Source organism: Stenella coeruleoalba, assembly GCF_951394435.1.
Source record: "Stenella coeruleoalba genome assembly, chromosome: 10".
Classification (NCBI taxonomy): domain Eukaryota; kingdom Metazoa; phylum Chordata; class Mammalia; order Artiodactyla; family Delphinidae; genus Stenella; species Stenella coeruleoalba.
This window is the reverse complement of record NC_137156.1, coordinates 3,562,809-3,575,349: the sequence shown is the minus strand read 5'-3', so window position 1 is coordinate 3,575,349 and position 12,541 is coordinate 3,562,809. Positions and strand designations below refer to the sequence as shown.

The 12,541-nt window shown below is 43.0% G+C and overlaps 1 protein-coding gene across 4 annotated transcripts in view; it reads right to left on the bottom strand.

Moving 5' to 3' along the window:
* Nucleotides 1–12,541, bottom strand: part of FARS2 (phenylalanyl-tRNA synthetase 2, mitochondrial) — a 383,264-nt gene that overhangs the window by 370,057 nt on the left and 666 nt on the right. The gene's annotated exons all lie outside the window — the stretch shown is intronic.

Sequence of the window (12,541 nt, the reverse complement as noted above, 5' to 3'; positions counted from 1 at the left end):
CAGTATTATGAGGGTCTAAGAAACAGGCATTGCTGGTAAAACTTCTATGGAAGGCAGTTTGACAATATCTATCAACATTTAAAATACACACATTTAATTCAGCAATCCCACCTGTAGTGAATTAAATTTATAGATATACTTCTTTTTTTTTTTTTTTTTCCTGCGGTACGTGGGCCTCCCACGGTTGCGGCCTCTCCCGTTGCGGCCTCTCCCGTTGCGGAGCACAGGCTCCGGACGCGCAGGCTCAGCGGCCATGGCTCACGGGCCCAGCCGCTCCGCGGCATGTGGGATCCTCCCGGACCGGGGCATGAACCCGCGTCCCCTGCATCGGCAGGCGGACTCTCAACCACTGCGCCACCAGGGAAGCCCTAGATATACTTCTTATATGTGTGCAAAATGATGTATGAACAAGGATATTCACTGAACAATTTGTTAAGAGCCAAAGGCAGGAAATACATTTCCATTAATCGGGGACTAGCTAAGTAAATTAAGAATAAGGCAGCACTACATGTATTGACATAGGATATCTCCAAGATATATTGTTAAATGATAAAAAAGAGGTGTTGATTGGCTGTGCATGGTAGCTACCATTTTTCAGCAGGAATATAAATGTAGTTTACGCATATACACACGTATATAAGGAAGTGCAGACACGGTAGGGGCTGAGAGACAGAGACAGTTGCGAGGCTACTATCCATTACATGCTTTTATACCTTTCGATTTTATACGATGAGCATTACAGCCTAGTGACTTGAGATCACTCTTGGCTTCCCCTTTCCCTCGTTCCCTCCATCCAGCCAATCGGTAGGGCCTGTGAATTCTGTCTTTACAACATCGCTGCCACTTCAGCCCTCCTTTCCACTCTCGCCACAAGTGACATAATTTAGAGCCCCTCAGTCCCTTCCTCCAGGATAATTAAACAGCCTTTAACACCTTCCACTGCAAACAGTTGCCTCCGCTGACTCACCTTGCGTGCCATGCCGGATTTGCCTTCTAAAGCACACACTTATTAAGCTTCCGAAGGCCCGAATTCTGCTCGGCCTATCCAAGTGCCCCGCAGACCCCAATTCCCAGGGACCACACCCCACACTTGGGCTGAACAGAACTGCTGCCAGGGACTAGAACTACAGCTGTTTCCTCTCACCCTGAGCCCCAGCGCCCGGCGGTCTCCTCCCTCAGGAATGCTCCACGTGCACCGGCTGAGATGGGCTGTGGCCCCCAGCACCCACCGTGAAGGCCTTGCCCTCAGGACACTGCCCCTGACGTGCATCCGGGACATGACTACAGAACTGCACGTCTCTCTCAGGGGGGCCCCGACACGCCCACCTGCTTCCTTCTAAGCACCCACACCAGTGGTCAGTCTTCCCCTTGCAGCTGCCCCTCTGCTTCATTCCTCGGGCTTCTGAGAACAGTGATGTACCCACAGCAATAAATAAAGAGCAAGTCATCTGGTGAGGGTAAGGCTTCCCTTCAGATTCCCCGGATTCCAATTGCTCATTAAAGGGCTAAAAAGCCATCCTGAATCTGTAAGTTTAGATGTGCCCAGTGGTCACTATGATATTATACTAAGGTAGGAGGTACTAAAAATGCTAAGTAACTGTTTCTGATTCTTTTTGCCTTTCTCAATGGACACTGGTAAAAAGTTTGGAATCCCAAAGCACATAACACATATGCAAGAAAGTCCATCTTACCTGTCACTTAAAAGTCATTTTCTAGAGTTACTGTTTTTTTAAATGAGAGAAATGATCTTTCTCAGGGTGAGCATGTAAGGTTAGTGATGGCTGGGAGCAGGGACTAAATTGGGTGATTTTGGGTCCTTGACAAGAGGCGTCTACCACTTCCCAAGGTAAGGCAAATTATGCATTAGTTAGGTCAAGGTCATTTTAAAAGAGGCGATTCCTGTAGACACATAGGTGTCAGTAGTCCATATTAGTTTGGACAATAAGCGTGGAAAAGAATTTTAAAATTCATCATCGGGGACAATTTGGGAAGATGAAAAAGTTCCAGAGAATGGATGGTGGTGATGGATACACACAATGTGAATGCATTAATGCCACGGAACTGCACACTTTAAAATGGTTTATGGTAAATCTTATTTTATATATATATGTGTGTTTATATATATGTATTTAATGCAACTTTTTAAAATCCACCATGAAGCATGAATGTAAACATTTTATTTTTAATACAGTAAAAGATACGACTACCAGTTCTTTTTCTTTCTCATTTCAAGACCCGCGACAATATGGAGAAAACATCAGCAGTTGAAATCTGACGGCGGCTCTAATAATGCGGTAATTATTCAAGTTTATCCTGATAATTCTTTCTATAATCCTACCTTCACTTGAAAAGCTCTTGGCCTTCAAGGTGAAGTCCATGCCATGCAGACAGAAGGCCACGGTTGCATAAGTACCAGCTGACTGAGGTTAGCCACAGAAGGCAGAAAGAAGGTTGAACTCAAACACCTCCAGGCCCTTGTTCCTGGATGAGTCCTCCCACAAACTACAGCCCAGGAGGGCTCTAGCCTATTGATACAATGCAATCAAAATAATTAAAATTAAAAAATAAAGAATGGAAGGAAAATGCAATGATAATCCGAAATCAGAGAAGGTCACTGAGGACATAAGAGCTTCTGCTTCTCAAGGAGACCATAAAACACACCTATTATGCATCATAAAATGAGCTGAATGCAGGTCACTGCTTTTAGAAGGCCTTTTCAGCTGCAGAAATTACCTATGTTTAATGGGTTAGTATTCAGTGGTAATATTTTTCAATGCCAGAAGCTAATAAAATCACATCCTCTGGATCTGCGGTGTCTAATATAGTAGCAGCTAATCACAGGTGGCTATTTAAATTTAAATTAATTAAATAGATAAAAATCCAGCTCCTCGGTTGCACTAGCCACGTTTCCAGTGCTCAAGAGCCTCACGTGGGTGGTGGCGGCCACACTGGACAAAACAGGTAGAAACACTTCAGTCATCCCCGAAGGTCTGCTGGACAGAGCTGCTCTAGGGTACTAAGTGTCTTTTCCTGAAGCCATCACAGCATTTCTGTTCGTTCACTCAACAAACGTTTGCTGAGCTCCTACTATGTAACAGGCACAGGGCTGGTTGTCGAGCATGGCAGTGAGTAAAACTAAGAATTTAAGTAGGAGATAAAGAGAAACCTCCAATATACGAATGGAGCCCTGATTTTTAGATAAAGATGAGCAGCCAGGGAAGGGCTGTCTGAGAAAGTAACGTTTAAGTCAACATTACAAAGGTAAGCCATTCAAAGAGACAAAATTTCCAAACAGAGGGACGGACGCACCCATGTGCTCAGGTGGGGAGGGCTTAGCATGTTCCAGAAACTGATTTTCATGCATTTTGCAGCTGTCTCATTAAACTTGAAACACCAAGCAAAGCATTTAACTGACACCCAAATCTATTCCCATGGGGAAGTCAGACAACAGTCCGTATATTATCCTCAGCCGTTCCCCTTCTCCCTCTAAATCACCTGCCTTTCTGTCATTTCATTTCTTGAAGGACTGACTTCTGAGTAGGCAGGCAGAGAAAGCAATTAATTTTGTTACTTCTTAGCAGAGGAAATAGGGGCTTAGGCGAGGTTTCTGAGTGACTGTGGATTGTAACTGGCCATGCTAACAAGGCCACGGAGATGTTCTCATCACAGGTCGAGCAGTTTCCATCTGAGGGTGGTTGTCAGTATTCCTGCCAGGGCAAACCACTCACACCGACTTCGGACAGCAAGACCCAGTCGCTGGGCAGACAGCTCACTGGGTGGATGGCCTCTCCCTGGAAATGCAGCTAGGGGCCACGCGGCGGGGCACCACCGCCCCGTCACTGCCCCACACACAGCGCACGAGGGAGACTGAACACACCCACTCGGGCCTTTGAAGTCTCTGCCCCACAACTCACTTGTGCCATTCACACACCTCATCATTCTCCCAGCTTCTCCTCTTCCCGTCACCTTTGCAACCAGAGTGGCCGTGCCCCTCACAGCCCAGGCTCCTGTCCAGGGGCTGCACAAGGTCTGCAGGACGCACGCCCGGGCCTCTGCACACAGCCCTCTGGTGCACCCAAGGCAGCTGAAGACAGCATCCCTCCTCCTCTGCTCCAGCGGGAGCCAAGCCACCGAGGAAGCCCCTTCCCACCCTCTTTACTTCAGGGACAGAAAAACAGAACCTCTACTGCTGCAAAGAACCGAAATGCTGGGATTGAAAAACAAAAGGCTGCACTCTCGCACCAAATTAATTAAGAGTCAAATGTGGAAATCACACTTATCACGTCAGGTTTTGATTTTTCAGTCTTAATGAAGAAAAGGCCCATGCTAATAAACAGAAAACCCCGGTGAGGTGGAACAGTTATGAAAGACAGTGTTAAGGAAGGTACCTTAAGTCCACACATGCCATGGCATCCACTGGTAGAGACATTTCTGCCCAAACATATTTCAGTAACTAAGTATGCCATCAACATTTTGGGTAAAATCTTATAAAAACACTTCATTTTCCTACATTTTGCAGAAAGCATAAGCTTCAGATGTTAGAATACCATGTGAATGTAACACAAAAAAGGAAACAAACAAACAAAAACCCACTGAAACCCACAAACCTGGCAGACCTAGTTCACTCAGGACACCACCACCACACCCTCCCTGCACACTCTCTTTGTCCAGAAAACCGAAGCAGCGTGTCTTAGGGTTAGGGTTAGGGTTAGCTGCTCTAACAAAAATACCACAGACCTGGTGGCTTATAAGCAACGAATATTTATTTCGCAGTTCTGGAGGCTGGGAAGTCCAAGATCAAGCCGCTGGCAGATTTGGTGCCAGGTAAGAGCACACTTCCTGGATCTCAAGACTGTGTCCTCACATAGTGAGGGGTGAGGGAGCTCTCTGCGGTCCCTTTTATAAGGACATTAATCCCATCCTGGGGGCTCCACCCTTATGACCTGACCAACTCCCAAAGGCCAACCCAACACATCCCACTGGGGGTTAGGATCTCAACATATTTATCGGAGCTGGTGGGGAATGGGGGAATGGGGTGGGGAGGACCACAGCCATTCAGCTTACAGCACAAGTAATGAGAATATGTTCTTAATCTTGGAAATGTCCCTAGAAGTAAGGACAGCACAGCCTATTTCAGTTCTGATTTGGACAGAAGAGAGGAGTTAAGTAGGAAAAAGCAATCTGGTCACAGGTCACACACCTGGGGCAGAGCCTGGCTGACCTCTGACCTTCCAGGGCTATGTTCATTACTTCACCCATTTCTGGATCATACTGCAATCGTTGAAAAAGGTCAGTAATCGAGGGTTGCTTATTTGAAGTTATAATTTAATTACAGATACAGTGTAACTTTAGAGAAAATATTTGTAAAGAGTAGGCTTCTAGTCCAAATGGAGAGAGACATAAGATACCAACTCACAAGTACCCTCTGCTCAACTTCCCTCATTTACTATGCGGAGCGATCCACAGTGGGCTGGGCACAAGGACAGTCCTTAAAGTGAAGGGTGGAAACTGACAATGTGATGTTGGGATTTTACTGAAAAAAATATTTAAGTAACGCTGAGCAAGGGAAAAATGCCTTTCTTCCATATTACAAGTAAATTACGATATATAAATATTTAATTTTTAAAAGTCCATAGATATCTTTCAAATCTTAAACACGTTCACTTCTAAACATGGGATGTCTGATAATATGCCATTACAGAAAAACAAATTTTAGCTTTGGTGTCGCTAGCACCCTTTACACCCTAGAGAGGTTATTTGGGAAATCATCTGACTTCAAGAACAAATGTTTAAGGCATCTGGGAGTTAGTGGTCCTTAACTTTAGCAAGTTTTACTGAATCTTCTTTGCTTCTGAGCTGGTATCTTTCTGGTAAATAGAAAAATGTTTGTTGTAACTAAAAATAAAAAGTACCTACAGCCACCCATTTGGAACTGGTACCCATTTCTCTTTTCCTCAAAAGTATAATTGCAAAGTACAGTCTCCTGGCTTTCTCCTTCCCCCGCGGTATTCCGAGGGTGGTTCAGTATAGTGAGCCTGCATCTGAGAGGCACAGGGCATTTTACTTGAAGGTATAACTATGACACGTATTTGTCCCTGTGTTGCTTGATGTATAGACAGGAATAGGTGGGCAGAGAGAGCCTTCCGGGTGCTCCCAGCCCACGGGGAGCCTGGACAAAGGGACATCTCCTGTCTCCTACTCCTGATGAGGAAGCCTTTCCCCTCCACCAGCCCATCACTCCCATAACGCTGGGCCTGCCTGCCCTGCTTTAAACCTCCTGAGCACAGCCTGTTTGGTCTTTCATGTGCCTTTGTTTTAGTATTTGTGCACATAGGCCTGTGCTCATCTAAGGGAATAAAATCAGTTTGATCTAGAGAGCAGCTTGAATTCTGGAACACCTTACAAGAACTGAAACTGATTTGCAAATATTCACCATGCACTTAGCAGAGGTGCCGGGGAAAAAAAGAGTTAGCAAGAAGTCTCTGCCCTCCAAAATTTCAGGAGGCCAGCTTTGCAAGATTCCAAAAAGCCTTATGGGCATGACTGTGCCTTCACCAGTCACTCATCTTGGTGGCAGCACTGGGGCCAGAGGTTCTCAGTCATCGCTGAACATCAGAATGACCTGGGAAGCTACTCAGAGGTTTTTACTTGACAGCTGTGGGAGGAGTCCTGACATCAGCAGTGAGTCTGACATGCAACCCGGATCAAGAGCCACCACTCTGGGCTGACAGCTCGCAAATTCCCACCGCTGCTAAGGCCACAGGTTCTCAAACTGTCAGGGTTGTTCAACTCGGCCTTGAATTTCATGAAACATCTAGCGTCCTACCCATATATATATATATTTTTGCGTTATGCTCCAGAAGATGCCTTGTGTCATCTGAACTTCAACTAGCACATAACCCTGAGGGAAGCTATAAACACCTTTAGATAATCATTTTAAAAATTATTTCAATTTCCTCTACAAAATCACTTTTTAAAAAAAAAGACATTTATTTATTTATGTGGCTGTGTCAGGTCTTAGTTGCAGCATGTGGGATCTTTTGTTGCGGCACGTGGGCTCTGTAGTTGAAGCACACGGATTCTACAGCGCAAGGGCTTAGTTGCCCCGCGGCATGTGGGATCTTAGTTCCCCGACCAGGGATCTAACCCGTGTCCCCTGCATTAGAAGGCAGATTCTTAACCACCAGACCACCAGGGAAGTCCCCAAAATCACTTTTATTACAAGTACTTCTTCATATGAAAATCTCATCCTTAATGAATTACAAAATGTTATTTTTCATTCAAAATCATCATTCAAAATGTTATTTGATAAACATACTAGTTTGCAAAAAATAAGAAGAAATACTGGCTCTTTTCAAAGGACTCTCCTGAAATTATCTTCACATCTTCCACAGAATGTTTTGCTAAGGCCAGTTCTGATAAGATATATATTCAGGCCTTTGTATATGCAAAATTAGATTTTGATTTATAGATTTACTGTTAGGGTTTGAAAGAATAAGGCACATATGTCACAAGAAGATGGGCTGGATGGGGCAGGGAAAAGTCTTGGTGGAGGGTCAGCTGTCTCGTATTTCAAGATCAGGGACAGAATCAATGCTAAAAACTGCTGAAGGGGGGAAACGTTCAAGTACAGGATTTATTTTCCCTTAAGACGAGGTTCTCCCTCCTGTAAAAGCGGCGGACAAGGAGAACTTTGCACACACCTGGCCCACGTTCATCTGAGCTGTTCCTGGAACACCGGGATGTGGGGACGGGAGATGTTCTTCCTGAAGGTACTCACATCGTCCTGCTAAATGAGGGCAGTTCTGGGAAGAACCGGCAATGGGTCACGTGCACAGGGGCAGAAACATGGCTGGACCTTCTGTATTCCAGTCAGCTGTCTGACTTGGGCCGATGGCAGTGGTTCTCCATCCTGATGGCGCCCTGAAACCCCTGACACTTTTTAAAGACATTACTGCTGGGCTCCCAGCCCAGAGCTTACGACTGCCTTGATGTGAGTGGAACCAGAACACTGGTATTTGTGAAATGTTCTCGGGTGTGTGCTGTGAGGCCAGGGTAGAGGACCAGTGGGCTAATGAAACCAGTTCTCCATCTAGCAGCTACTGTGACCTGGGAACAACTAAAGGGACACAAGTTCAGTTGAAAACAGATCTGACCTCTTAGCCTAGTCTCTCTCCTAGACACAGGTAGGAGGGGAAGGCAGCTTTTGAGAGAGATGAGCTTGAACTTACAGACAGGCAGACAGAAGGCAAAGAACTAATTTGTTTAAAAAAAAAATTCCTATAAGTGACATCTGATACACTTTATACAAACTCAGTTGTCAATTTTACTGCTGTTTCCCACAAGGAAGGCAATACTTAGTCTCCAAAGAACGGAGCTCCAATATCTGGTTACTTTCTAAAATTCTCAAGGAAAAGACTTTAAGTATATTTGAAAAGAGCTTCTACAAAAATGTGAATCTCTCACATACACATGAGTAGACAACCTAAAAAAAGGCACTAAGTCTTTTCCAAGAGATGTTAATAGAAAAAAATGTAAATCTATCTTAAAAGACTAGAAAGCTAGTATAAAAATCAACATTTGAGATTCTCTGAATATTTGTAATATTTCCTATATAAAGAAGTTAGCTTTGAAAATAAGTGAGAATCTAAATTAAAATTCAAATATGACTGAAATTTACCCATGTTATCCAAGAAAACTTAATAAACTTCAAACTCCTGAAGCTGGCTCTGAAGACCTTCTGTGAAGCAGTGCAGCGTCACAGCCAGTACTACAGCTAGACAGGACACACCCCAGGCCCGTGCCCACCCCCTCGGATTCCTACCTGTACAACTGGCTAAATAACCTAACCTCTCAGGGCCCTTTCCTTAATGGGGGTAAGAGCTGTCCTATCATCTGTCCACTGAGATCTTATAACCTAGAAGAAATAGACAGGTTTCTAGAAACATACAGCCCACCAAAACTGAATCAAGAAGAAATAGACAATTTGAATTGACAGATCACTAGAAGTGAAATAGAACCCGTAATTAAAAAAAAACTCCCTGCAAAGAAAAGGACCAAATGGCTTCACTGGAGAATTCTACCACACATACAAAGAAGAACTTATACTCATCCTTCTCAAACTCTTCCACAAGACTGAAGAGGAGGGAACACTCCCAAAGTCATTCTATGAAGCCACCATCACCCCAAAACCAAAACCAGACAAAGACAGTATCAAAAAAAAAAAATTACAGGCCAATATCTTTGACGAATATAGATGCAAAACTCCTCAACAAAATACTAGTAAACCAAATCCAACAATACACAAAATGGATCATACACCACAACCAAGTTGGATTCACCCCAAGGTCACAAGGATGGTTCAACAATATGCAAATCAATGTGTTACACCACGTCAACAGAAGAAAAGACAAAAACCACATGATCATCTCAATAGATGCAGAAAAAGCATTTGATACAATTCAACATCCATTCAAATACCCCCCAAAGTACGTATACAGGGAACATATCTCAACATAATAAACTACTAACTCTTGGAAGACAGGATCAGTATTTGATGTGTAGCCCTCACGTAACCACAGGAACTGGGACTTGAACCACCAGCTGGTCAACTACTTGTTGAATATGCAGACGTACAGAACCAGGATTTCAGCACTACTAAAATAGAGGATTCCAAAAATAGGCTTTGAAATAAAAGTCTACCAACATCTGAAAACCTAATCTGCATTTCAATAGCTCAGATGATAAGTTCTACTTCACTTGTATGAACTAGCCAATGCATCAAAGAAAAAAATGACTTATCCCCAGAACAGAGAAAACATCATTAAAATAAGCCAGGTAGGGACTTCCCTGGTGGTCCAGTGGGTAAAGCTCTGCGATCCCAATGCAGGGGGCCTGGGTTCGATCCCTGGTCGGGGAACTAGATCCCGCATCCATGCTGCAACTAAGAGTTTGCACGCCACAACTAAGGATCCCACATGTCACAACTAAGACCCGGCACAGAAAATAAATATTTTAAAAATAAATAAATAAAATTTTAAAAAATAATAAAAATAAAGCAGGTACAGGGCTAATCACGTCTGCTCATCGATGGTCCCTCTCCCCACCACACAACGTTCCCTGAATGGATCCTGCGCCCTCGTGCCTCCCTGCTTTGAATGTACACTACAACCTGTAACTCAACACATTCTCCATGTTCGCCCTCTGGCTCTTACTACTCATTGTGGAAATACCTTCTCTGATGGAATGCTTTCCCTTAAGATCAAAGTCCTAGTTGAATGTCCCTCCTCTGTACTCCCCTAACATTTCGTAATATTACCCCTATCATAGCACCTGTCAAAAATAAATTGTTACTTTGCTTATCTAGTTCACACTGTAACGCCACCATGTTGTATAATGTATGGCTCTTAGGAAGCGTTCACTGAGTGCTGAAGGAAGGAATGAGGAAAGGGCCTTCAGTTCCCTGTTCATCTCTGAAAATGAGGGAGCTGATGTACAAAGTCTCTTCCAGCTTCCTATTCTATTAGTGTGAAGGACTGATAAAACCAAATGACGATTATGTGTAATAAAGACTTAGATCCACATTTGGAGTCGAATAACTTCTAAATCGTAACATCACAAGTCGCTCACCTATGCAAGATTTCCTTTGCACATCGTTTTAATATTTAAGCTGCAAAACAATAAATTGCTGTTATACTGCTTGTTATGGTTGGAGAAATTTCTCTTCAAAAATCATTCAGTGCTCAACAGCAATCCTAATTTTAATATAAGGTAATGCATGATTTTACATAATGAAGTATAGGAATTTCATAACTATGGATAGGTGGATATTAAAGAAATTTTTGCATTTTGAGGCCTAAATGGTAGTAAGTGGGTTACGCCTAGTTTATAGTCGTTATATAAGAAAATACTCTGTCCAGAACAGAATGCATATTAAAGGACATATGAGTAAGGTCTATCCTCAGCTTCTGGCCCAATCCCACTTTCAACTTCAAATAGAGCTTTTCTTGAAAATAGTCATTGCTGCAATGAAGAAATAAAAAAATGGTGATTTAGCTTTGGAATGTGATTTTTTATTAGGCTTTTAAGGCAATGATATCCAACATACTGGCAAATTATTTCAAGTAAAATAATAAAAGTATTTTTTTGTGAGGACTTAGCTTAGAATCAACTGGGAAGCTACCATTTCTCTAACCTCAGCTATTCCTTGTACTAACAGATGCCTACACTACCCAAACAAACTAAACTTTCGATATTTATCTGGAAAGTTTTATTTGATCACAACAAAGTTAAAATCATTTAGATATGTTAATTGTATACATTAATGATTACATTGCTTGATAATTAGACAAACAACTGTATATCATAATTATTCCAACTTCATTTTCTAGATGAAAGCAAAATATAATAAAATAATGCAATCCCAACTGTTTTTAAACAAGCCAAAATAATTCTCATGTTTTTTCTTCTAACTTTGATAGCTTTCTCTGTTTGTAACTTGCGTTAACGCTGTTGTTTTCCTAGGTGCCACACACCTAATTTATATCATCTGCATTCAACTGTGTTTCATATTAAGAGAAAACAGTTCTGCATCTTTTTCTATAATAATGTACAAGACTCTTGGTCTTGAGTCCTTTGAGTAATACCAAAGGATAAACTCAAAATATTAAAAACCCTTTCAATAAACCTGAAGCAAGATTTGCCCAATGACCTGATCACCCTGCAGGAGTAACAGAAGTTTGGCTACTCTGTAAAAAGCCTTATTTGAGACTTATAGATGTAAGAGACGTTAACAAAAATCGAACAGGAAACGTAAAAGGATTTTAATAAAAGTATTTTGTCTTTCATGCCTTTAAAAAAAATACCACTGCATTACAACAGATAACAGATATAACAAGCACATGTGGATGCAAGGACCCCAGGTTACAAGTACGCTAAAGTGCAGTGAGGTCAGAGAAGTGTCTCCTGCCCTTAAAGTTCCTGAAAATACGAGGTTGCTTTGGCATAGAACAAGTTATCACTTCAAAACGAGACAAACTTAAAGAAAGGAAACACAACCAAAACTCAGTGGTTGGAAAAGAGATGGATGTAAACGCCCACTTGTTTCTTACGTATAAAGTTACCCCTCGCAGTGTTTTGGAGGAGAAAACGCTGGCTCTTCCCAACGTTGGTTACATACACAAAGATTCCAAAGACAAGACCAGTGCTTTGCAAACAAAGTAACTAGAACCAGCTCAGGCTTCCCCGCGCCGGGTCCTACGTTCCACGGTCAGAACCACCAACTGTATCCCCCCGGGTAACAAGGTGATTCAGAAAAGCTGGCGTCTTCAGAGAAGGGAGAAAACTTGGCCGGGAAGAGAGAAAAAAACTTGCTCAGCTTCTTGCTGGGGTCTGAAACGATCCCAACAGAGTCCTTAAACCCCTCAGGTTTCCCCAATCAAGCACCCTCGCCTCCAACCTGGGCCACCCCAGATCTGACTATCAGACGACAGAAGTCTGCGGACGCACGGAGAGCTGACCACCCCACGAGAGGGACCTCCGC